The sequence below is a fragment of the Lissotriton helveticus genome, chromosome 2_1 (assembly GCF_964261635.1).
Source record: "Lissotriton helveticus chromosome 2_1, aLisHel1.1, whole genome shotgun sequence".
NCBI classification, from domain to species: Eukaryota; Metazoa; Chordata; class Amphibia; order Caudata; family Salamandridae; genus Lissotriton; species Lissotriton helveticus.
Window position 1 is genome coordinate 623,024,209 of NC_136059.1, and position 23,659 is coordinate 623,047,867.

Sequence of the window (23,659 nt, forward strand, 5' to 3'; positions counted from 1 at the left end):
AGTGCCAATTGGGTTTTGTTTTTAATGCAGTTTAGGGAAAGAACATAGGCCCTGGCTACCTATTTGGCAGGAACCCAGGGCACACTCAGTCAAAGTACATCAGCAGTTTAGCAAAAAGTGGGGGCAACCATGCAAAAAGAGGGCACTTTCTTACACATGAGCATGGTGTTGGCAGTATGTGTACCTGTTTGTGGGCAGCAGAATCAGTAATGTGAACAGACCTTTATACATGTGTCACATGAGTGGTTTTACAGTTCTGAGGCTGAGTGCTAACTCACCCTTGGCCTGAATGTGTGTGGTGCCAGACAGTGTGATACTTATGTGTGCATGCTGGGACAGACTGTGGGGCATATTACCAAGCAATAATGACAATTATCGCTATTGCTTGGTTAGAGACAAAATTTACCGCTGAGCTGCGGCGATTTTTATCGCAAATAAACCTTGGTATTACCAAGGTTTATCGCAAATGCGATAAAAAACGGCCGCAATGCATGAATATCCCTGAAAAGTCCGCGATATTCATGCATTACAGAGCTAATGCGCTTAGCCATGTTATCCACCTCCCATTGGATAACATGGCTAAAACATGCTCAGGGCAGGTGTTAGCTTTTGGAGATATTCGCGCTTAGCGCGAATATCTCCAAAAGTTGGTAATAGGAGATAGCGATGTTAGCGACTGTTTCCAGTCGCTAACATCTTGGCACGCCCACTTTGCATGTCATTAGTGATAAATATCACTGACATGCAAAGTGGGGCCCAAGATGGTCGCTATCTCCTACTAGCTGTCGCTAACTGGTGTTAGCGACAGCTAGGTAATAGGGAGATAATTTTATCTCCGCTTTCTTGGCTTTTAAAGCCAAAAAAGCGGAGATAAACCCCCTTGATAATATGCCCCTTTGATACTTCTGTGTGAGTGCTGGGTTCATTGTGTGTGCCTATAAATGTTACATACCATTGATGCCTGTGGAATCCATTTTGTAAACACTGGGCTGCAGAGGCTGGAGAGGTGTGAACTGCCACCCTCAGGCAGGAAAAATGCTTTGCTAACATACCTGGGGGCTTGTGTGGGACACATATCATGAAGGAAGAAGAGCAGAGCATCCACTGTACACATCAAGTGGCTTTTTGATTCCACAGAATGTTGCTGGTCAGTGATGCCTGGGCTTATTGTCAAGTTGATGGTGGGACTGGTAAGGTGGGCACTACCAGGGAATCTGAAAGAGAAGAAGGCTTAGGGCCATATGTGTCATTATTTCACGCAACACAACACGCAAAGACACATATCAAGATATTGTGCATTCTTGCTCTCCGTCTGTTGCACAAACTGCTCACTAGTGCCAATGACGGCACCCTTGCACCATGGTGCAAGTGTGCCTGCACAAGAACACCTTCCTGCACAAAAGCAATCCTCTGAGGCTTTTTCCTCTTTCTACGTGTGCTGCAGAAGGCAGCACACATATAGTAGTTGGGGCCCTGGGACATCAGGAGTTAAAGGCCATAACCCGCATGGTTGGGCCCAGTATCTCCTGCTTGCCGCGTCGCCCTCTGAAAAGGCTTCTGACAGACGTCAAGTAGAATAACTTGCTACAGTTTAGCACCTACACCATAACTTTACTACAAGTGACTAGAGATGTCACAGGACAACTTTTCTAAGGACATTAGAGACAGGTTTCATGTACAAAAGGAAGTGACTGATTAAATAGAGAGACCCAAGTGGACAGCTTGACTACAACATGGGGTAAGTTTATTCCACAAAGCTCTCCAGCAGCATCTCCAACTCCCAATGGCTCTCTTCCATCTTCTAAAGTCCACTTCCATTCCATGCCTACTTACATCATGACATGATAGATCACAACTGGAATTCCACCCAATATTCCACCCCAGAATACCACACATCTCCCTTTCTATTTACAACAAAGAAATGTGTTCTAACCCCACACACATAAGTACTGAAATACCTCACTCCAAGAGAAACAAGAAAATATTCAAAAACCTTATGCATTCAAAGGAAAATTTATTTATTTACATTCCTTTTGATATCACCCTGAGGGGCACTTCGGAATAAACGTTTTTTTGGAGGGCCAGTTGCCCACCAAGTTTTTTTTTGTAATTGTGGGATGCCGCCTTTGGATATGGGTTACTCATCTTTATGGGAGGAAGATTGTGACCATTTCTGCCCTCTTTCGGTGGCAGAGTAGCAGTATGTGTTTTGGCCCATCTGTTCCCAAGGGGGGGCAGAAGCCATTAGACACCACAGAGTTTTAAAAAAAAAGAAATTTGGGGGGTGGCCTCAAGGGGCAAGGGTTGCTCCCCTTTTACGGGGGTGAATATTTAATTTATACTCGTAGGCCCACCTATCCCTTAGCTTGGATGGTGGTTTGGTGAATTTGTTGCATATGTGATTGTAATTTTTTTTCTCCTTTTTATTCTAGTGTAAACCTTTTGATTCCTGTTTATGGTTTCGACAGTGGTTGTTGTGCAGTTTTGCGTACTTGCAGTTTTTTGGTAAGTAAAATCTTTGTGTTGTATTTGCTCCAAATGAGTAATATTGTAATGTAGGATTGCATGTTTTTGTAAGTGGTCTCATAGTGGCAGCATATTTAGTTAGTGTTTTGAGCAAGAAAATCTTTGTGATGTGTTTTGCATTGTCTAATTTGTAATTTTTTTCTCTTTTTTTAGTGGGTTATTGTTGATCCATACTGTGTCTGTGCAGAGTATGTGGTGTAACTGCTTCTTGCAAGTGAGTGGAATTGTTTTGCCGTGTATAGGTATTTTAGAAAAAGGAGAATTTTGTTCATTGCTTAATTTACATAGTGTTTGTTGTTGTTGACTTGTGTGACAAGTTACCTTTATTAGTTATCATTATGGCTAGCCGTAGAATGACTGCTCAGCAGGTGGTTGGTATGCTTCTTGAATCTTCCTCTGAGCCAGATTATGACACTGACAGTGCGTCTGAGGGAGAGGAGGGAGGGGAAGATTCTGGCAGTGAGCTTTCTCTCCACATGGAATCATCGGTTGATGAAGGTTCTCTCAGTACAGATTAAGGGCCTGTTTTAGAGTAGGATACTGGTGTTCCAAAGGTGCAAGAGGCATATGGATTGCAGCCTGAGGCTGCTAGTCTTCCTACTGGAAGTGCTGGACTCTGGGTTGATCCTAACATGGTGCAGCCGGTGTTGCCTGCCTTTAGCGGTGATTCAGGGTGTAGAGTGGATTGTGAAAATTTTTTGCCTATACAGTTTTTCCAGTTATTTATGGATGATGTATTTTTGGGTGAGATTGTTGAGCAGACTAATTTGTATGCCGAACAGTTTTTGAGGGACAACAGTGTCATACCTAGGCCCCACTCTAGAGCTACCCGGTGGACTCCCACAAATCTGGAAGAGCTAAAGAAGTTTTTGGGTTTGAATTTATTGATGGGTTTGGTAAGGAAGCCGAACCTGGCTTCAAATTGGTCTTCCAGTCCCTTGATGGCAAGAGCCATATTTCCAGCTGTTATGACTCGTGATCGGTATTTACTGTTGCTACGCATGTAGCATTTTGTGGATAATTCTTTGGCGTTGCCACGTAGTCACCCTGACTGTGACTGTCTTTTTATGATTCGGCCTGTTCCTGATCACTTTGTTGATCGATTTTCAGAGATTTACATTCCAGGGAAAGAAATATCTATTGATGCGTCTTCGGTTTTGTTCAAGGGTCGTTTGGTTTTTAGGCAGTACATCCCTAGCAAGTGGGCACGCTATGGAATTAAACTGTATATGTTGCCCGAGAGTAAGACAGGATATGTTTTTAATTTTCGTGTGTACACTGGTAGAGATTCAACTATTGACCCCCCCCTGGTTGTCCGTCCATTTTTGGAGTTTCAGAGAAAATTGTGTGGGATCTTGCTAGAAGACTGTTCAACAGAGGCCACCATTTGTACCTTGATAACTTCTACACGGCTGTGCAATTGTTTAAGGAATTGTTTAAAGTGGACACTTTTGCATGTGGCACAATCCGCTCTAACCGCAAAGGTTTTCCGAAAGAGCTTGTTTGCAAAAACACTTCAGAGGGGTCAGTGCATTTCCTTGCGTAGTGAAGAACTACTAGCTGTGAAATTTGTGGACAGGAGGGATGTGTACAAGCTGACTACCATCCATCTTGAGAGTACTTCACCTGTGCCTGTTTGGGGTCAGGTTGCTGATGTGCACAAACCTATGTACCTTCTGGACCACAATAAGCACATGGGTCGTGTTGACAGAGTAGATCAGAGGTTGGAACCTTACACTGCTATTCAGAAGGCTTATGTTTGGTATAAGAAGTTGGCCAACCATTTTTTCAACTTAGCAACTTTCAATGCTTTATTATTGTGTTCAAGGAGTGTTCTCCTGCGTCCAAGTTGACATTTCTTCAGTTTCAGCACTCTGTGATATCTAGCTTGCCGCATTGCTCTTCCCATCAGTATCATGGGGACTCAAGCCCGTGTTCCGGTCTGGAATACTTCTGAGTCCCATCAACACAAGTGGCAACGCATCAGGCCATTCCAATTGAGTGTATTCACACATCTTTCCCAATCTTGATTTGATTGTGCCATTTATCTGTTCTACCACTCCAGAAGCCTCTGGTCGATATGCACAGTGCAGTTTTTGCGTGATTTTGAATGCTTCACAGATTTGTTTTATTATTTTACTCTGAAAATGCCCTCCTCTGTCTGATTCAATCGTGACTGGGAATCCGTACCTAGGTATTAGTTCCCTAAGCAATAATTTGGCTACCGTGATGCTGTCATTTCTACGGGCAGGGAAGGCTTCCACCCATTTTGAAAACAGGCAGACAATGACAAGTAGGTATTTCATTCCTCGACAAGGGGGTAACTGAATGAAGTCAAGTTGTAGTCTACTAAAAGGGCCCTCTGCCTTTCCAATTTTTCCCGGTAACACTACAGTTTTCTTTCCAGGGTTAAATTGTTGACAAACTAGGCACCTCTGGCAGAGTGCTTCTGCTACATTTCTGAATTTCGATTTGGACCATGCCTGGCGAAACATACGTATCATGGCGTCCCTGCCTAAATGTGTGTCTCCATGTATTAATCTAGCCATAGGAGCAAACAGACAGTCTGGCAACACAGGCATACCATCCAAGTAAACAATGACACCATCTTCTGCCCTTCTCTGACAACCAAAGTTTCTCCACCTTTGTTTTTCTTGTGGCTCTGCTGTGTCCTGTAAGCATCATAAGTTGGCAGCTGTTTCCGTTTCCCCCAACCTTTACATTGATTGCTATTCGGTATCTTGCACAATGTTGGGCTAACTGGTCAGCATACCGATTACCTGCTGTCACTTTGTCATCGCCAGATTTGTGAGCAGCACACTTGACCACAGCCAATTCTTTTGGTAACTGGATTGATTCCAGTAAATCCTGTACGTATTTTCCATTTCTGATAGGGGTGCCTGAAGAAGTCAGGAACTCCCTTTGCATCCACAATTGGCCAAAGTCATGCACAACCCCATAACCATACTGGCTGTCAGGATATATGGTTATCTTTAATTACCTCCCAAATTTACAAGCTTTTGTCAATGCAACCAATTCAGCTATTTGTGCAGACTTGACTCCATGTAAATAGGATGCTTCCACTGGACCTCCTAGAGGGCACACTGAGTAGGCAGCACTTAGGCCACCTTCCTCATGTCTCATGCATGAGCCATCTACAAACAGCTCATAATCTTAATTAATCAGAGGGTTTTCTTTTATGTCTGGGTGTGGTTTTGTACTAAACTCAGTCAAATCAATGCAGTCATGTTCAATTTCCTCCCTCACTTCTGCTGTGAATGAACTAGGCAGTAAGGTAGCTGGATTCAGAATGTTACATCGGGCAATTGTTACGTTTCCTGCACCTACAAGGATTCTCTCATACTTAGTCAGCCGACTAGGAGTGAGATACTGAGTCTTAGTTCTTGTCAGCAAAATTACAACAGAGTGTGGTACATACGCAGTTACTGGATGTCCCATAACAATGGACTCACTCTGTTCAAGACTCGTGCAAGTTGCAGCTACAGCTTTCAAACATCCAGGTAATCCGGCTGCGACTGGGTCCAATGTGGAAGAAAAATATGCCACTGGACGTCGAGTCAAACCATGAATTTGGGTCAGGACTGAAAGTGCACAATTATCTCGTGTGTCGCAGAAAAGTGCAAAATCTTTGGAATAGTCAGGCATTCCCAATGCAGGTGCTGTACACAAACACTCCCGCAGTTTTACAAAAGCAGTCATGCCTTCGTCATCCCATTCCACTGGATCCTTTGCTCCTTTCTTTGTCATCTTTATCAATGGTCTTGCTAGGACTGCAAATCCCACAATCCACTGCCTACCGTATCCTACAACTCCAAGGAACATTCCCATTTCTTTCTGGGTATTGGGCAATTCCATGTTACGAATTATTCTGATTCTGTCTGTGGTAACTTTCCTGATACCTCTCTCTATCTGGTGCCCCAGATATTTTACTGATGTGGTAGAGAACTGCAGTTTGTCTGGTGATACTTTATGTCCTCCCTCACCTAAATGGTTCAGCAAGGCAATTGTGTCAGTCACACAGTCTTTTCGACTTTTAGACGCCACCAAGAGGTCGTCTATGTATTGCACCAGGACTGATTTTCCGGGCAGTATCAAAGTTTCAAGGCACTTTTTCAGAATCTGATTAAAAATCGAAGGGCTATCTGTGTATCCTTGAGGGACATGATTCCATACGTAGACATGGCTGTCGAATTCAAATGAGAAAATAAATTTGCTGTCTGTATGTAATGGAATTGAAAAGAATGCATGACATAGGTCAATGACGGTAAACCATCCAGCATTCCACGGTATTTGGTATAGATTCACTGCAGGGTTTGGCACAACAGGACAGCAAGGAACAACTATTTTATTAACCTTTCGCAGGTCCTGTACGACCCTGTACTTACCACTAGGTTTCTTTATGCCAATTATCGGTGAGTTACAAGGGCTGCTCAATACCTCTTGTAATTTGCCTGCTTCTAGCAATCGTTTGATTTCAATAGCAACTCCTGCTTTCACTTCTGCACTCATTTTATACTGTTTGGTATTTGGGTAGACTGCATCTTCTTTTATGGCTATTTTAATTGGGTCAACATTTGCCATTAATCCTACCTCTTTTCCAGCAAAGTCCCATACGTCCGGTTTCACTGTCTCTTGGAGTTCTTAAGGTAAGTGCTGTACTGTCAGTCTTTTAATTTCTGAGTCAGTTCTTGCTAACATTAATTTGTAAATTCCGTCTTCATCTGGGGTCTGGATTTTGATGCCATTTGGAGTGCAAAAGATAGTACAATTAATTTTGCACAACAAATCTCGTCCTAGTAGGTTCACAGGACTGGAGCCACACACAGCAAATCTATGCATTTCTTTAAAATTTCTAATTTTAATTTCCATAGGTTCTGTAACTGGGGTACTAATTAACTGATTAAAAACGCCCACTACTTGGATCGCTTCTCCCGAGAGGGGTAGGTTTGGAACGTCTGCTGTTCTCACAGTAGAACGGGTAGCACCAGTGTCCAACAGAAAGGTGACGTCATTTCCTTCAAACTTTCCTTCAATGTATGGCCCTGACTGGTCCACCAGCAAGGAGGCGCCAAGCACGCACTCCTCGTCCTCCCCCCTCAGGCACCGTCAGTAGGTGTCATCACAGAGAAATGTGTCATTCAACAGAAATTGTGAAGCTGCTGCATTTCTATCCTCCCTTCCTTCCCAACCTTCAGTGTTTTCACTCTGTTGTGCTTTGCTTCTATAATTTGGCCTAGGTGCACGAGGCAACTGGTTCTGTTTTACCTGCTGCTGGGTCTTCCGTGGCGTTTTATTCTGCGTCTGTGGATTCAAATCATTAATTTGCACATTACCATTCTGCACAGCCTTACACTCGTCTCTTCAGTGCCCTATCTTTCTGCACCCGTGACAGGGAAACTTTTTTCGTGCCTCTTCTCGGCTAATTTTTACTCTGGGCTTTCCTCCACCCCCAGGGCCTTGACTCTGATTATTAGTCATTTTACTTAACTGCTGTTCCTGGTGTTCTGCTAATTTTACCTGTGCCCACATGACCTTTTCCTTTAACTCCTTTTGTTTGTCTGCCAGCTCATCCTCGCAATATTTAGCATACTTCAGGACTTCATCAATTGGTTTAGACTGCCAGCAAATTTTATTGTCTTTGATCCACTGCGAAATCTCAGGCCTTAACCCTAGCACAAATCGATAAATGAAGTAGGTAATGTCTTTCACCTCAATGTTATCCAGTCCACTGTACGTCTTGAACACCTGTAACAGTCGTTCATAGTAAGAGTGCACAGTTTCATCTCGATAGGGTAGTTCTATCTATTCGGGTCCAATCAGTTTCTTTTGCAGGCACCTTTCCTTTTAGATACAACATTACCTGGTTGTATTTCTTCATGACATCCCCTGAAGGAGCCCCTGTCTTCGGGTCCCTCTGGAATTCCTCACTTGGCCAATCAACAGCAATTTTACATTCTGTCCACAAATCTACAGGAACTACAATGTCAAAGAAACCATCTAGATCTTTCAGGAGGCATTTCTGAACTTTCACAAATCTCTCAACCTGTCTGTACCAGTCTACAGGTTTTTCTCGTAATTTCGGGAAGTCATTCGTAAAGGACACAATATCCTGTCGGGACCATGGAACATGTACATATCCGCCACCTGGCACTTCTCGCATAGGATATACTTTTTCTGCCTTGTCTGCTTCTTTTAAGACATACTCAGAAGCCATTTGCTTTGATCTACTATATTCCTTTTTCTTGGCCCACCTGGTTTTCCATTTTTCTAAATCTCCCCATTTTTGTAACAGGTTTAACAGTTCTCTGATCTGTACCTTTTTCCCTGACACATTCATGTTTTCTAAATCTTTGTCTGAGAACTCTGCTCTGTAGGGTTTTTGCAATACTTTAGATCGGCTAATGTCTATTCCCATATTAGCTGCAGTGTCAACAACAATTCTTCTTCACTAAGGGTGTTCAGTCCGTCCAAACCCACATTCCCAGCCATCAGTTCCTCCAATTCTATTCTTAGTTTGTATATATCTAATGGCTTTGGCTGAGAATTTGGTTTCTCTAATTCTCTGGACCATCTTTCGATTTCTTCAGGAGTCACTACCGTGGCACTTCTAGTACCTGAAGATGACCCTATCTGGACTTCTCTTGAACTAACAGGAGTGTTCTTTCTCTGTGAGCTCCCTTCCGGTTCCCTTGTCGGTAAATCCATCAAGGAAATCACAGATTCACATTCACTTGCCTGATCATCCACTATTAAGGGCTCTTTTCTCGGCTGTACTAGAGATGGAGTTATGATTGGAGTCTTTGGACTCCCCTGCTTATCCCCGTACAAAGGAACAACTGGTCCAATAGTTACTGGAATTGTCAGAGCTTCCGGACTCGTATTCAGTTGGGAGCTTTTCTGAATTATATCTGTTTTTTGTTTAACTAAAGCCTCTCGTTCTCTATCCTGCAGTACTTTTTCCATGGTGGTTTCACGTACTATCTGCGGAACTAATGCAGGACTAAAACTCGGGGCAGTTGGGTGGGTCATACTCGGTCCCTCACCATAATTAGGTTTCAGGAATAGATTTCCCGTACTTAAGAGTCTTGACTCCTCCTGATAAGGAGGCCTTAAACATGAGTCTCTCGCACTTAAGGATCTTGGACCTTCATTATAGGGTGGCGGTTTCTTCATTAACCCCTTAGATGCTCATGACGAGCTCAGCTCGTCATGAGGTACACCTCTTGTACACTCATGACGAGCTGAGCTCGTCATGAACAATGGGAATCAATAAATCTCAGCACAGGAGGGGAAAACTCAAAGCGCCCAAGGTGTTAACAACTCCTCCAGATAATCATCGTCTGAATCCCCACTGGTCATTAAATGCTTTGTCTTCTCTGTCCTTTTCCCTCCCATGGGCTCTTCTACTGTTATTACAGGGTACAGTGCTTCTACCATCATGTTCTGTCTCCATTCTTTCATTCTCTTTTCTCGGGTCTCTTTCTGTACTTTCGGGTAAAATTGAGCTAATACTTTGTTCATTCTGGGTCTGTCTCGCTCAAAAGCCTCTATTTCCCATTCTTCTAAGGCCTCATATTGCGTTAGTCTGAGTCTGGGATGCAAATCATTCATTCGGGTTCTTAAATTGAATAGAATCCTGCTATTAAATGTACCTTCTAACGGAAATGCCAAAATTCCATCTTCTTTAATATATTCCACCCAATTTTCCAACCATACACAAGCATGGTAGCCTCTGTCGAACATCATAAATAATGCAGGGGTATTAGGTGGCGGAATAATATCCCCTTCCCTAGTTTTGATAGGCTTGTCTTTCTTTAAATAATTCTTTAATTTGTCTACAAATGTAATTTTTCTCTTGCTTCCGTACATAATGTTATATCTTCGGCCTTTCCACTGATCCTTCCCAAAACCTCGATATCTCGGGTCAGGTCTAATTTCTGGATGGGTTTGATGCCACATATACTTGTTCGCAAACTACTCTGTTTACAAAATCACTTCCAATACAAATGCGTCTTTTATTTTTCTGCAACCAATCAAATGCGTGGTTCTAAAATACTTTCAACCAATGGGTGCGCGGCGTTTCTCGCAAACAAGTTCTCACGCTCCTGTGCTCACCCCTCCCTTACAATGCTGTCTCAGCTACACGCCCACTGTCTCGACCAATACCAGCGCGGCACTGAGTGACGTCAGCGCAGCTCCGCAACTGACTCCGTCCTTCACAAGGTAAGGACAACTTCGATTTTGATTATAGTGCAAGTGCTATGTTTAATTCACAACGCAAACACATTCGCCACTGTACTCGAGTGTCTAGAAAGAAAAGATTTGTTTCACTGCAAGTAAATCTCTTCCATTTACTTTTCATATACTGCGGATAGAACCCTTCTGCCTATCCTTCACACAAGCATTAGGGAATCTGCTACTCCTTCGACTCATCCATTCTGGGATATATACTAAGCCAAAAGTTTCACCAGTGAACCCCTTCGCTATCAAGCAAGCTTAGACGAACCTGCTACTCCTTCCGTGTGACCCTTACTAGGTGATATCACAATAGAAGTTTTGCCAGCGAACTCTTTGCTATCATTTATTCAAACATTTATACAGAAACCCTAATTAGTGCTTCCAGTTCTACCTAACCTGCACCAATTTTCCTCGAGCAACTGACCTCACTGCGAGGTGGATTCTCCTCATCACCCGCTATTCTGCCCCCGGGGATTCCAGACAAACATGTAACAATCACTAACGAGTTTTTGTTAGAACATTTAAATCAATATAGCAGCATTTCACTATAGAAAAACATTTCAAAACATTTCAGAACATTTCAAAGCAATTTTACATTTGATCGATCAATACTTTTAGCAGCAATAACAATTTTCACAGTTAGCAGCAGTTTACCTATCTAACTATCTTAACTAGTCCTACCTACCTTTAACTAGTCCCTAACCCTTTCCTCTGCTACCAGAAAATTACTGATAGAGCGCGCAGGTCACCCGGCTATATTTTTACCATATGCACATTTGGGCCCATAAATTCAATTCACCATATTTATTGATCAGGCAACCTACACACTACTACCAGTAACCCAGTTCATTCCTATTTATTTCCAATGTACCCGACTTACCAATCCTCATCACGGGTACCTATGATCACAATGGATCAGGGAGCTAGCTGTAAAAGATAAGTAGTTCACCAAACCATAATGACATTTATTATATTCGCACTCTTTAAGTTTGGAAAACCTTTATCTAGTCTTCATCAAGATCAGAAAGCAAGAAATTCACAGTGAGTAAACTATCAATAATCAAGATCATAAAAAGTGTATATCCATGAAGGAACAAAATAAGGCCAACCATTTAGAAGTCTAAAGGGACGGTAAGAACAGGGAACATACTATAATGAACTCATTGAAGTTTTATTTAGGATGATGGTTCTAAAAGACGGAAATATAAGGAGCATCACAGTTTATGGTTTCCTACAGGATGGGTAAGAAAAGGGAACACGCTAATATCAGAAATGACTTTTCGGGTTCAGTAAAGGGAAGGTAAAGAAAAGGAACATAGACAGTACTTTAATATCCAACCTATAAGGTAGGGGAAAAATGGAACATGCTAATAAAGGCACTTTCACGATTTCAGTAATTATAAAAAGGTAGGAAGAAAAGGAACATATGCAATTACGATTTGAGCAAGATTTCAGGAAAGGATAAAGGAGAAAAGACGCAAGTGTGTTTACCTCACAGATTTATATTTACCTAGCACGGTGTGGAGACCAACCCTGGCCACGGGTCAGTTAAGGACAGTAGGAACCCCAAGGAATGCAGTCGCCTGTAGGCCAGCAGGTGCAGAATGGAACCCCAGGACAGGAAAACCAGATTAGGATCAGGACAGGACCACCAAAGTTGAGACCAGCACCCGCAGTTCAGTTGCAACGCCTGCGCTACATCTTCTCTGCAGCTATCAGTCAAAACCCCGATTGGGTTCTCAAATTTTCCAGCAAAGTGCTTCGCCAGCACTTAATGTTCTCAAAACCCCGAATGGGTCTGTGAGTCAGTCTGACAGAGTGCTCCGCAGCACCTCTGTTTCTCGATCAGCTATTGAGTGCATTGGGTCAGTGACAGGTCAGCTATTCGGACAAGTCGGACAATTTCTCTAGCTAAACCTAGGCTAGTTATACTGTTTTCGGGTCAGTGCTCCAACCCCCAAATGTTGCAAGTGTAAGAATCCACAATTTTGATTCGGCCAAAGAAAGGATAGGTCATCACACCTCCTAGGATTTGACTTTCTCAAGCCCCTCATTTGAATTTTTCATACCCGCCCAGTGAATTTTCGGTTCCCAAGACATGTTCCTTATACATGACAATGATGAATTTAACAATTATTACAATGTAATACATTTAGTACAATTCAGCTTCTTCTACTAGGCGAAGGTGCATCTTCCCAGGCACATCTTGGCTGGGACTTCTGGGTTGGCGTGGGTTCAATGTCATAGAGTTCATACTCTGGCCGAAGACTGTCATGCGCAGAAGGGGATATCAATATGGCGTATTCCCGTCCCTCATGCCCAAGGATTTATGATACATGAAAAGTAAAATAGAAACAGTTTTAAAACACAGAAAAAATGAATGCACTGTATACCATGAATCCCTACGTTACTCCCATTATTTTATAATAACTATAGCATTATAATTAATGCAAAACGAACAGCATAGCAAAAGCTGCAATGCAAGCTTCGGCATGTGAGAACACAAAGCAGCCATTTTAATACTACTGCGCAAGTGCAAAAGGTTTCCCAGCAGAACTGCGAGTACGTCACATCACAAGGGTATGACTGTCGCATGCGCAGAAGAAATTCCCGCGTAGCAGCAGCCATTTTCGTGGCAAGCATATTAGGTTGCGTAAACACATAGGCAAGCATCACTGGGACACCCCGTGTAATATAAATAGCTGTGCAATATTAGTAACACGAACATGTTGATTATTTTTATTAACATTATTTGAGGTTCTTGGTACAAGCAAGTCGCTTTACGTGCAAATCCTTGCTCCATCACTAACATTAAAAAACTACAGCTAGGCACTTTGCCAAAAAAGGGTAGTTTTTCACTGCGAAATTGAGGTGTGACCACGTTGCGTTTTGCGCCATTACCTGTCACAGGCACTAGGCCGACCCACACAAGTTTGGTACCATTTTTCTCGGAAGACTTTAGGGAACGCAGGGTGGAAGGAAATTTGTGGATACACGCAGATTCCAGAACTTTCCAGCACAGAAATGTGGGGAAAATTTGTTTTTTTTGTCAATTTTTAGATTTGCAAGGTATTCTGGGTAACAGAACCTGGTGGGAGGCAGTCAAGTCACCCCATTCTAAATTCCTCTGCGTGTCTAGTTTTCAAAAATGTATAGGTTTGCTAGGTTTCCCTAGGTGCCGGCAGAGCTAGGGTTCAAAAACTACAGCTAGGCACTTTGCCAAAAAAAGGGTCATTTTTCACTGCGAATTTGAGGTGTGACCACGTTGCGCTTGCTGCTGTTTCCTGTCACAGGCACTAGGCGGACCCACACACGTGAGGTACCATATTTCTCGGAAACCTTTGAGGAACGTAGGGTGGAAGGAAATTTGTGGATACAAGCAGATTCCAGAACTTTCCACCACAGAAATGTGGAGAAAAGGTGTTTTTTAATCAATTTTGTAGGTTTGCAAGGGATTCTGGGTAACAGAACCTGGTGGGAGGCAGTGAAGTCACCACCTCCTTGATTATTCTGGGTGTCTAGTTTTAAAAAATGTATAGGTTTGCTAGGTTTCCCTAGGTGCCGGCAGAGCTAGGGTTCAACAACTACAGCTAGGCACTTTGCCTAAAAAGGGTCACTTTTCCCTGCGAAATTGAGGTGTGAACACGTTGCGTTTTGCACCATTTCCTGTCGCAGGCACCAGGGTGACCCACACAAGTGGGGTACCATTTTTCTTGTAAGACTTTGGGGAACGCAGAGAGGGAGGAAATATGTGAATACACGCAGATTCCAGTACTTTCCACCACGGAAATGTGGAGAAAAGGTGTTTTTAATCAATTCTTTAGGTTTGCAAGGGATTCTGGGTAACAGACCCTGGTGGGAGGCAGTCAAGTAACCCAATCCTGGATTTCCCAGGGTGTCTACTTTTCAAAAATGTATAGGTTTGCTAGGTTTCCCTAGGTGCCGGCAGAGCTAGGGTTCAAAAACTACAGCTAGGCACTTTGCCAAAAAAGGGTCATTTTTCACTGTGACCACGTTGCGCAGTTTCCTGTCGCAGGCACAAGGCCGACCCACACAAGTGAGGTACCGTTTTTATCGGGAGACCTGGGGGAACGTTCAGTGGTAGGAAATTTGTGTGAGCTCGGTGATGCCACACTTTCCCACACAAAAACGTGTGAAAGAACTGATTTTTTCATCTAAAATTTAGGTTTGCAAGGGCTTCTGGGTAATGGATCTTTGGGGGATCCACGCGAGCCATACCTCCTTTAAAGCCCCTGGGTGTCTACATTTCAGAAATGTGTAGGTTTGGTAGGTTTCCCTAGGTGCCGGCAGAGCTAGGATTCACAAACTACAGCTAGGCACTTTGACATAAAAGGGTCATTTTTCATTGTGAAATTGAGGTATGACCACATTGCGTTTTGCGCAGTTTCCTGTCACAGGCACTAGGCCGACCCACACAAGCGGGGTACCATTTTTCTCTGAAGACTTTAGGGAACGCAGGGTAGAAGGAAATGTGTGGATACACGCAGATTCCAGAACTTTCCAGCACAGAAATGTGGGGAAAATGTGTTTTTTTTGTCAATTTTTAGATTTGCAAGGGATTCTGGGTAACAGACCCTGGTGGGAGGCAGTCACGTCACCCCATCCTAAATTCCTCTGGGTGTCTAGTTTTCAAAAATGTATAGGTTTGCTAGGTTTCCCTAGGTGCCGGCAGAGCTAGGGTTCAAAAACTACAGCTATGCACTTTGCCAAAGAAAGGGTCATTATTCACTGCGAATTTGAGGTGTGACCACGTTGAGCTTGCCGCCGTTTCCTGTCACAGACACTAGGCCGACCCACACACGTGGGGTACCATATTTCTCAGAAACCTTTGGGGAACGTAGGGTGGAAGGAAATTTGTGGATACACGCAGATTCCAGAACTTTCCACCACAGAAATGTGGAGAAAAGGTGTTTTTTAATCAATTTTGTAGGTTTGCAAGAGATTCTGGGTAACAGAACCTGGTGGGAGGCAGTGAAATCACTACATCCTTGATTCCACTGGGTGTCTACTTTTCAAAAATGTATAGGTTTGCTAGGTTTCCCTAGGTGCCGGCAGAGCTAGGGTTCAAAAACTACAGCTAGGCACTTTGCCAAAAAAGGGTCATTTTTCACTGTGAACACGTTGCGTTTTGCGCAGTTTCCATGTCGCGGGCACAAGGCCGACCCACACAAATGAGGTACCGTTTCTATCGGGAGACCTAGTGTAATTTAGATTTGTAAGTCAACTGTTATTACCTATTGAGTTTTCATGCATTTCTCCCTTCCAAATGAAAGACATTGTGTAAAAAAGAAGTCATTTTGGAAAATGACCAATAATTCTGATGCTAGTATGTGCATTCCCAATTTTGAAAATGTGCAAATATATACTGTTTCAAAACTCTATAATTTGTACCCAATTCAGAAATACATAGGTGTCTTTCATACCGATTTTTCCATGTATACATTTTCTCAGAATAATTGCTCTATACACGGTACATAATAAAATATCATTGCAAGTTGCTGCTCAGTTTTTGGCTCTGGGTTTGTTGGGTTCTTGGTGAACCTACAAGTCCTATATATCCCCCCAACCAGGAAGGTCCAGCGGATGTAACGGTATATTGCTTTTAAAGAGTTATCATAATTAAAAGAAGTTACAGGTGAAAACGTTGAGACAAAAGGCTGATTTATTCAACTAATTTCCAATTTTTCCAATATTTAACTGTTAGTTTCTATAAAGAAACCTTCATGGATTTAGACAAATGACCCCTTCCTGAATTTAAAATATTGTCTACTTTTTTAAAATGAATAGCTTTCCAGGATCCATTATTGCTTTCATACTAATTTTTACCATTAACTGGAAGGAGGTTGAAAGCACTAAAAATAGCAAAAATAGGCCATGTCCCAGAAAAATGCCAAAACTGTGTAAAAAAATGTTGGTTCTCTGACAAAAGACTATCATTCCCTAAAAGCTGGGAAAATGGTGATTTCAGCCCCACAAACCCTTTTTTGATAACATTTGTAGGGAAAACCCCAGAGGCTTTCATTTGCAGCCCGTTTTTCCCATTTTTCTGAAAAAAACAAAAATGTTACTGTATTTTGCTTAATTTCTGGGACCCCTCCAAGGGAATCCACAAACCCTGGGTACCTTTACAATCCCCATGATGTTGGAAGAAAAGGACGTAAAATTGGCGTGGATACCTTATGTGGTCGATGACCAGGCAAGTCAACGCCGTCTCCTCATCTTGCTTCCACACACTCCGCATGCTCCACAAGATCTTCCAATGGATTCCCACCGAGACAAGGAAGACGGTCACCCAGGCCCTCATCACCAGCAGACTGGACTATGGGAACACCCTCTACGCCGGAACAAATGCCAAGCTTCAGAAGAGACTCCAGCGCATCCAGAACGCCTCCGCCCGACTCATCCTGGACGTCCCCCGACGCAGCCACATCTCGAGCCACCTGAGAGACCTACACTGGCTCCCTGTCAACAAGAGGATCACGTTCAGACTCCTTACCCACGCACACAAATCCCTCCACGACCTGGGCCCTAGGTACCTCAACGACCGCCTGACCTTCTACACGCCCACCCGCCAGCTGCGATCGGCGAACCTCGCCCTCGCCGTCGTGCCTCGCATCCAGAGAGCCACCGCCGGAGGAAGATCCTTTTCCTACCTAGCGGCGAAGACATGGAACTCCCTGCCCGTCCACCTGCGGCTGACCCAGGACCACCTCGCCTTCAGGAAACAGCTCAAGACCTGGCTGTTCGAGCAGTAGCAGACCCCCCTCCCCACGCGCCTTGAGACCCTTCCGGGTGAGTAGTGCGCGATATAAATGCCATGATTGATTGATTGATTGATTGGTCAAAAAGTTACAGGGACCTAAGCGCGCACTACCCCAAATAGCCAAAAAAAGGCTTAGCACAGGAGGGGAAAAGGCCTAGCAGCGAAGGGGTTAACTTCCTCTGTGTCCTTCCCAGAATATTAGACATTAATAAAGGGACTGTATTCCCCCCATGTACTATGTGAATATTTATATTTTATTTCCAGTCTTTCTCTATAGAGTGCATGTAACGTGTTGGTAAAGGTATGTGTGAGTACTGTCAATGATCAGCTCCAATGAAGGGACTTATTTAAGGTATGGTTGGTGGCCCACTGATTTTTCAGGTAATTGACAGACTGCCCTCTGCTGCAATGGAGAAGACTGGCTGCCATGCTTAGAGATCTCAACATTGCTAGTAGGGTATCCTTGCCTTCAGGACAGCAGCTTTACAGAGTGGGCATCCTGTTTAATGTGCACGTTGAGCAAATTATTATTTTTTTATAAAAACAATTCCCAAAGTGGAGTTTGTAATTAAAAAAAATATGAAACGATCTGGAAATACAAGGATTTTTCTTACAGCATTGAGAGGAATTTCTTGTCTGATGAAAATACTACCCTAATTAGGCTGCACCTTCTGTTAAGCATTTATCGACAGCCCAGTGACAGACAAGTGGTCAAACAAAGGTTTCTGCTGGTGCTTCCTCTGACTCTAAATAGAGTGTAGGATATGTGATTTTGGCAGGCGTGACTTGCAACACTTTCTGGTGGATGTCCCGCATCTGTCGGTCATTAATAATTTAAACATTGACCGTGTGTTTGCATTTTCAAGTACAGCTATAAAAGAGATACAAAAAGGTATATATTAATTGCTTCCCTGATGAAGGGGTGATAGTAAAACCAGAAATTAACAAATCACATTCCCTGTGAGACCACTTGCTTTCTACAAGTATTTCTCTATGATGGTGAGCTAGTCTACCAGGAAAGTTGTAAGCGTCCTCATAACTTTATTACTACACTTTGGGACACATGTACAAAAGGTTTTAGTGGTTGCAAATGGAGAATCAGTCTGTTTGCAACCGCTAAATAGCCCTATGGCATGTACTAACCATATTTTGCAAAATAGTAGGCTATTACTGACTGGCATAATAGGGTTTGCAAGTTGGTATTATGAAGGGCCGTGTTAAGGGCATCCCTTCCTAATAACCAGCCGCAGGAGGTTGTATGAATGTTTTGTGACCAAAACGCAGTCACAAAACATTTGCTTTTTACCGCCTAGCTCAAGTAGGTGATAAGTCAGTCGCCAATGGGGAGGGGTTCTCAAGGTATCCCTTCTGCTTTGTGAATGGCTGTAGAAACGTTTTTAAGAGCAGTCAGTGGTCTTATGGACCACTGCTTACTCTTAAAAAATGAAACTGAAAAGCTTAATTTTTCTTTTTTCAAAAGCATCCAGTTTTCCTTTAAAAAAACAAAAGCATAGATTTATTCAAAAGTAAAAACATATGTGGTGGTCTGCTGTCCCCAGCAGGCCACCATTCCTGTATTTTTAGCGATTCCCAATGCGTCGCAAATTGCGACCTGTCTCATGAATATTGATCAGGCAGGTTAATTTGCGACCCATTGGGAATCACAATCAGGTTCAGAACTTTGTTGCACATTGGATCTCCTAATTGTGAATCACAAAAGTCACAATTTGGAGCTAGCAAAATGTAGCGGTCGTACACATGGCCCCAAGCTCTGGAAATCTCATCATATTTCTCATGCCTATGTCACATTTACAAGGACACCCTGATTGATCTTTATCTAGGGCTGAGATTTCATTTCAGTTTCACTTTTAGTTAACTTAACTTCACAAACGACCTTCCCTCCTTTCATTATCTTCTGCTCAGAAGCACTGTCAGTACACACAGCAGTAATAATGGCTAGCCACTTACTACCACTTGGCACTACACTGGAATTGGCTGTAGTGTGATACAAGTACTTGTGCACTAGTTTGGCACTACTTTAACACTACTCTATAATTGACTGTTAATATGATACAAATACTTGTTCTACACTGGTTTCGCACTACACTAGAATTGGCTGTTAATGTGTTACAAGTACTTGTTCGACACTAGTTTGGCACTAGGCTAGAATTGGCTGTTAATGTGATACAAGTACTTGTTCTACACTAGTTTGCTACTACACTAGAATTGGCTGTTAATGTGATACAAGTACTTGTTCTACACTGGTTTGGCACTATGCTAGAACTGGCTGTTAATGTGATACAAGTACTTGTTCTACACTGGTTTGCCACTATATTAGAATTGGCTGTTAATGTAATAGAAGTACTAGTTCTACACTAGTTCGGCACTACGCTAGACTTGGCTGTTATTGTGATATAAGTACTTGTTCTATGCGAGTTTCGTACTACTTTGGCACTACACTAGAATTGACTGTTAATGTGATACAATTACTTGTTCTATACTGGTTTGGCACTTTTTTGGCACTACACTAGAATTGACTGTTAATGTATTTGTATTTATTTATTTGTGTATTTAGTCAATAAAAACCATTACACAATCGTTCATTCCTTACATTTCATAAAAGTTGATTTAAGCTTAAAAATGTCATTAGTGCAGTTCTTGTGAGGCCTTGACTCGAATGATTGTTCTTTAAAATCTCGCTAATCAGAGCGAGACCATTTTCCTCAGGTCTTTGTGCAGTCCTGTTATATAAAGTGCAAGAGGTAATGTTTAAAGGGCTATTGTGTTGAGGTTCATTTGAATTCAATTGTTTTCCTTCACATTGTCCGGGGATTCAAAGTGCACTGTCTTTGTTCTTTTGTTTAATCGCCCTTTAAACACTCATTTCTATTGATTGACCTTCGGTTCTTTTTGTCAGAGTACTTACTATTCTTCCTTTGTGCGTTACGTAATCCCTGGCTTAAAGTGCAGATGCTTTATACAAAGACAATCATTTTGCTTTATTCATGTGATGATCTGATTGTGCTTCCCAGTTGTAGTTCTTTATCTAGGTGCTGGTGCCCTAAATTGATTGTTCTAGTGCTTTCATGTTTCGTTTTACAAATTTTACTCCCCAGCATATGTGCGGTATAGAGAAGCCAACCAGCCAATGGGTTACCGCTTGCCTGCATGTTCATATTTCTAGCTCTCTAAAAATTATTTTCAGCATTCTCTTCCTTTCTGTCAGGTGACTCGGGCAAACGCAGAATATGTGTGTAAGACTTTCTTTCTTATATTGGCATAAGTGACATTCTTTGTTTGATGTCTGATGCTTCCAGGACGGTATTAGATCTTTTGTTTCCCATTTTTCGAAACGTTACTGAATAAACTGATGTTTTATTTTCTGTGAAAAGTGTGCTGTAAGGTAATCCTGGTGCTGTTGTTTTTTATAGAAATATATCACCGTCCAGGCGTGATGTCTGAGCGCAAGGCTGGTCTTGTCTGTTAAGTTTTTAAAGATGCTTATTTGTGGCTTTTATTACTTTATAAAAGGCCTGTTTCCCAATACTCACACTCCAGACTTCTTGTATTCCAAGTTCCTCTATAGCCTGTTTTAGATATAGCCCCCTTGAATCTTTTTTATTTTGCTGTGTTTGCTCCTCTATTTGTGATACAAGTACTTGTTCTACACTGGTTTGGCACTATTTGGCACTACACTAGAATCGGCTGTTAATGTGATACAAACTAGTGTAAAACTAGTTTGTTTTACACTAGTTTGGCACTACTTGGCACCAAACTAGAATTGACTGTTAATGTGATACAAATACTTGTTCTACACTGGTTTGGCACTGCACTAGAATTGGCTGTTAATGTGATTCAAGTACTTGTTCTACACTGGTTTGGCACTACATTAGAATTGGTTGTTAGTATGATAAAAGTGCTAGTTCTACACTAGTTTGGCACTACGCTAGACTTGGCTGTTAATGTGATACACGTACTTGTTCTACACTAGTTTGGTACAACTTTGGCACTACACTAGAATTGACTGTTGATGTGATAAAAGTACTTGTTCTACACTGGTTTGACACTACTTGGCACTACATGATAATTGGCTTTTAATGTTGTTAGACCTGGCACCATTGGCGTGGGTCTCCCTTCCATGTTTCACTGTTGTCTCCTCTGTTTCCCCATTTCTAACATATGTGATACAAGTACTTGTTCTACACTAGTTTGGCAATGCTTGGCACTACACTAGAATTGGCTGTTAATGTAATACAAGTACTTGTTCTACACTAGTTTGGCATTACACTAAAATTGACTGTTAATGTGGTACAAATACTTGTTCTTCACTGGTTTGGCACTACACTAGAATTGGCTGTTGATGTTATACAAGTACTTGTTCTACACTGGTTTGGCACTTCATTAGAATTGGCTGTCAGTGTGATACAAATACTTGTTCTACAGTAGTTTGAGGATGAAGGAGTTCAAATAATTGATGTCCTGTAAAAAGGTATTGGCTCTGTGGGACAAAAGGGGGTTCTAGAGCCTTTGACTGTAGACTCTAAAGCAATCCATCTCTTTGGCATGTGCACCCCAAATTATCTTGATTTTAGCATCTGGCTAGCCTGTATTTGAATCTCGGGTAGTAAGGATCTGCTTAATAGCCCCAAACTACATATAGCTTTTAATAAAGCATAGTAGTAGTTTAGCTATTATAGCAGCATGTTTCAATTCTTTTTAGTCAGCTGCAAATTGCACAAAAATGACACAGGATGCTTAACTATCATATTCGAAATTTGAACCTATGAAACATGAGCTTGGGAACAATCATGCATCACTCCTGGCTAGCCCTGGATATCAGCTGTAAGAAATGAAACTGTTGTTACATTTCAAATGCTAGAATTAATGATTTTAGTTCAGCTGTAACCAATGGTTAATTTGTAAAATAATAATAATAATAAGCGAAAGGTCCATTGTTAGGGGGCCACTGCAACTTGCTCCTTCCACTGCCCCTGAAAGCACTGCCAGTGACAGAACCAACACAACTACTGACCACCAATTCCTACAAGTTTGACTACTCAGACTATTACAGGCCCTCAAAACTATCAGAGTAGCTTGAGTGGCAGGTATAAGACATTTTAAATGTAGGTTGAATTAATAAGCAGCTGTTCTTGTGCTCAACACTACATTAGACAAACAGCACCATCTTGTGTCAGGCTAATATAAGGTCCGGTGTTGACAATTAAGTGCTGGTGGCCAGCACCACAAACCACTGGCTCAAATTAAGCACTGGCTGTAACTGTGCCTTGCAAAGGCTAGGGAGAGCTGCATAGTGCTTAAATCTGAAATGCGAGCTGTGCAGAAACACTTAAAAATGGTAACATGAGTTTAACTCTCATTTTTAGGCCTCGCCTACGCAGCGTGCATGCTATGCTTAGGAAAGAGACCTTTAGCCATGAGTTCTCTTTTTCGGCCAAAAACGAGCACGTGTTCCATTGCCTTCAATGCCAACGTGTGCACCTTTGGTGATTCCCTTGCGGGAGCGAGCAGCTAGCGCCATATGTTCTTAATTGTGGTGCCTTGCTGCTTGCTCCCGCAAGGGAATCGCGCAGTCCCCCTCCCCCTCTCGCCACGCGAGGCACGCACGCGTGCTTGTGCTGGAAACTCTCCAGGATGCCACAAAGTTGGCAGGGTATGCTCAGACGTGAGTCCCTTGCTCACTTTGCCACTGGATTCAAGCAAGCCAGGCTGAAGACGGCTGAAATGCCAGAAACTGGTCCTCGGAAGCATGTTTCCGGTCCAGGGAAGGCATGACTTGGCAGTTCGGGCTGGACTGTTCCCATGAGGCACAGGGTCAGACTGATTTGCATATGGCCATGTCTGAACTGGGGTGGCAGAGTGGGCTAAAGAACGGTGATGGATTAAACCCAGATCTGTTGACTTGGTGTGAGTGTTTGATTGGTTCAGATGCTCCGTCCATCACCACCCCCTTTTGTACCACTTTGTTTGCCATAAGTTGGCATGGTATGCTCAGACATGAGTCCCTTGCTCACTTTGCCACTGGATTCAAGCAAGCCGGGCTGAAGACGGCTGAAATGCCAGAAACCGGTC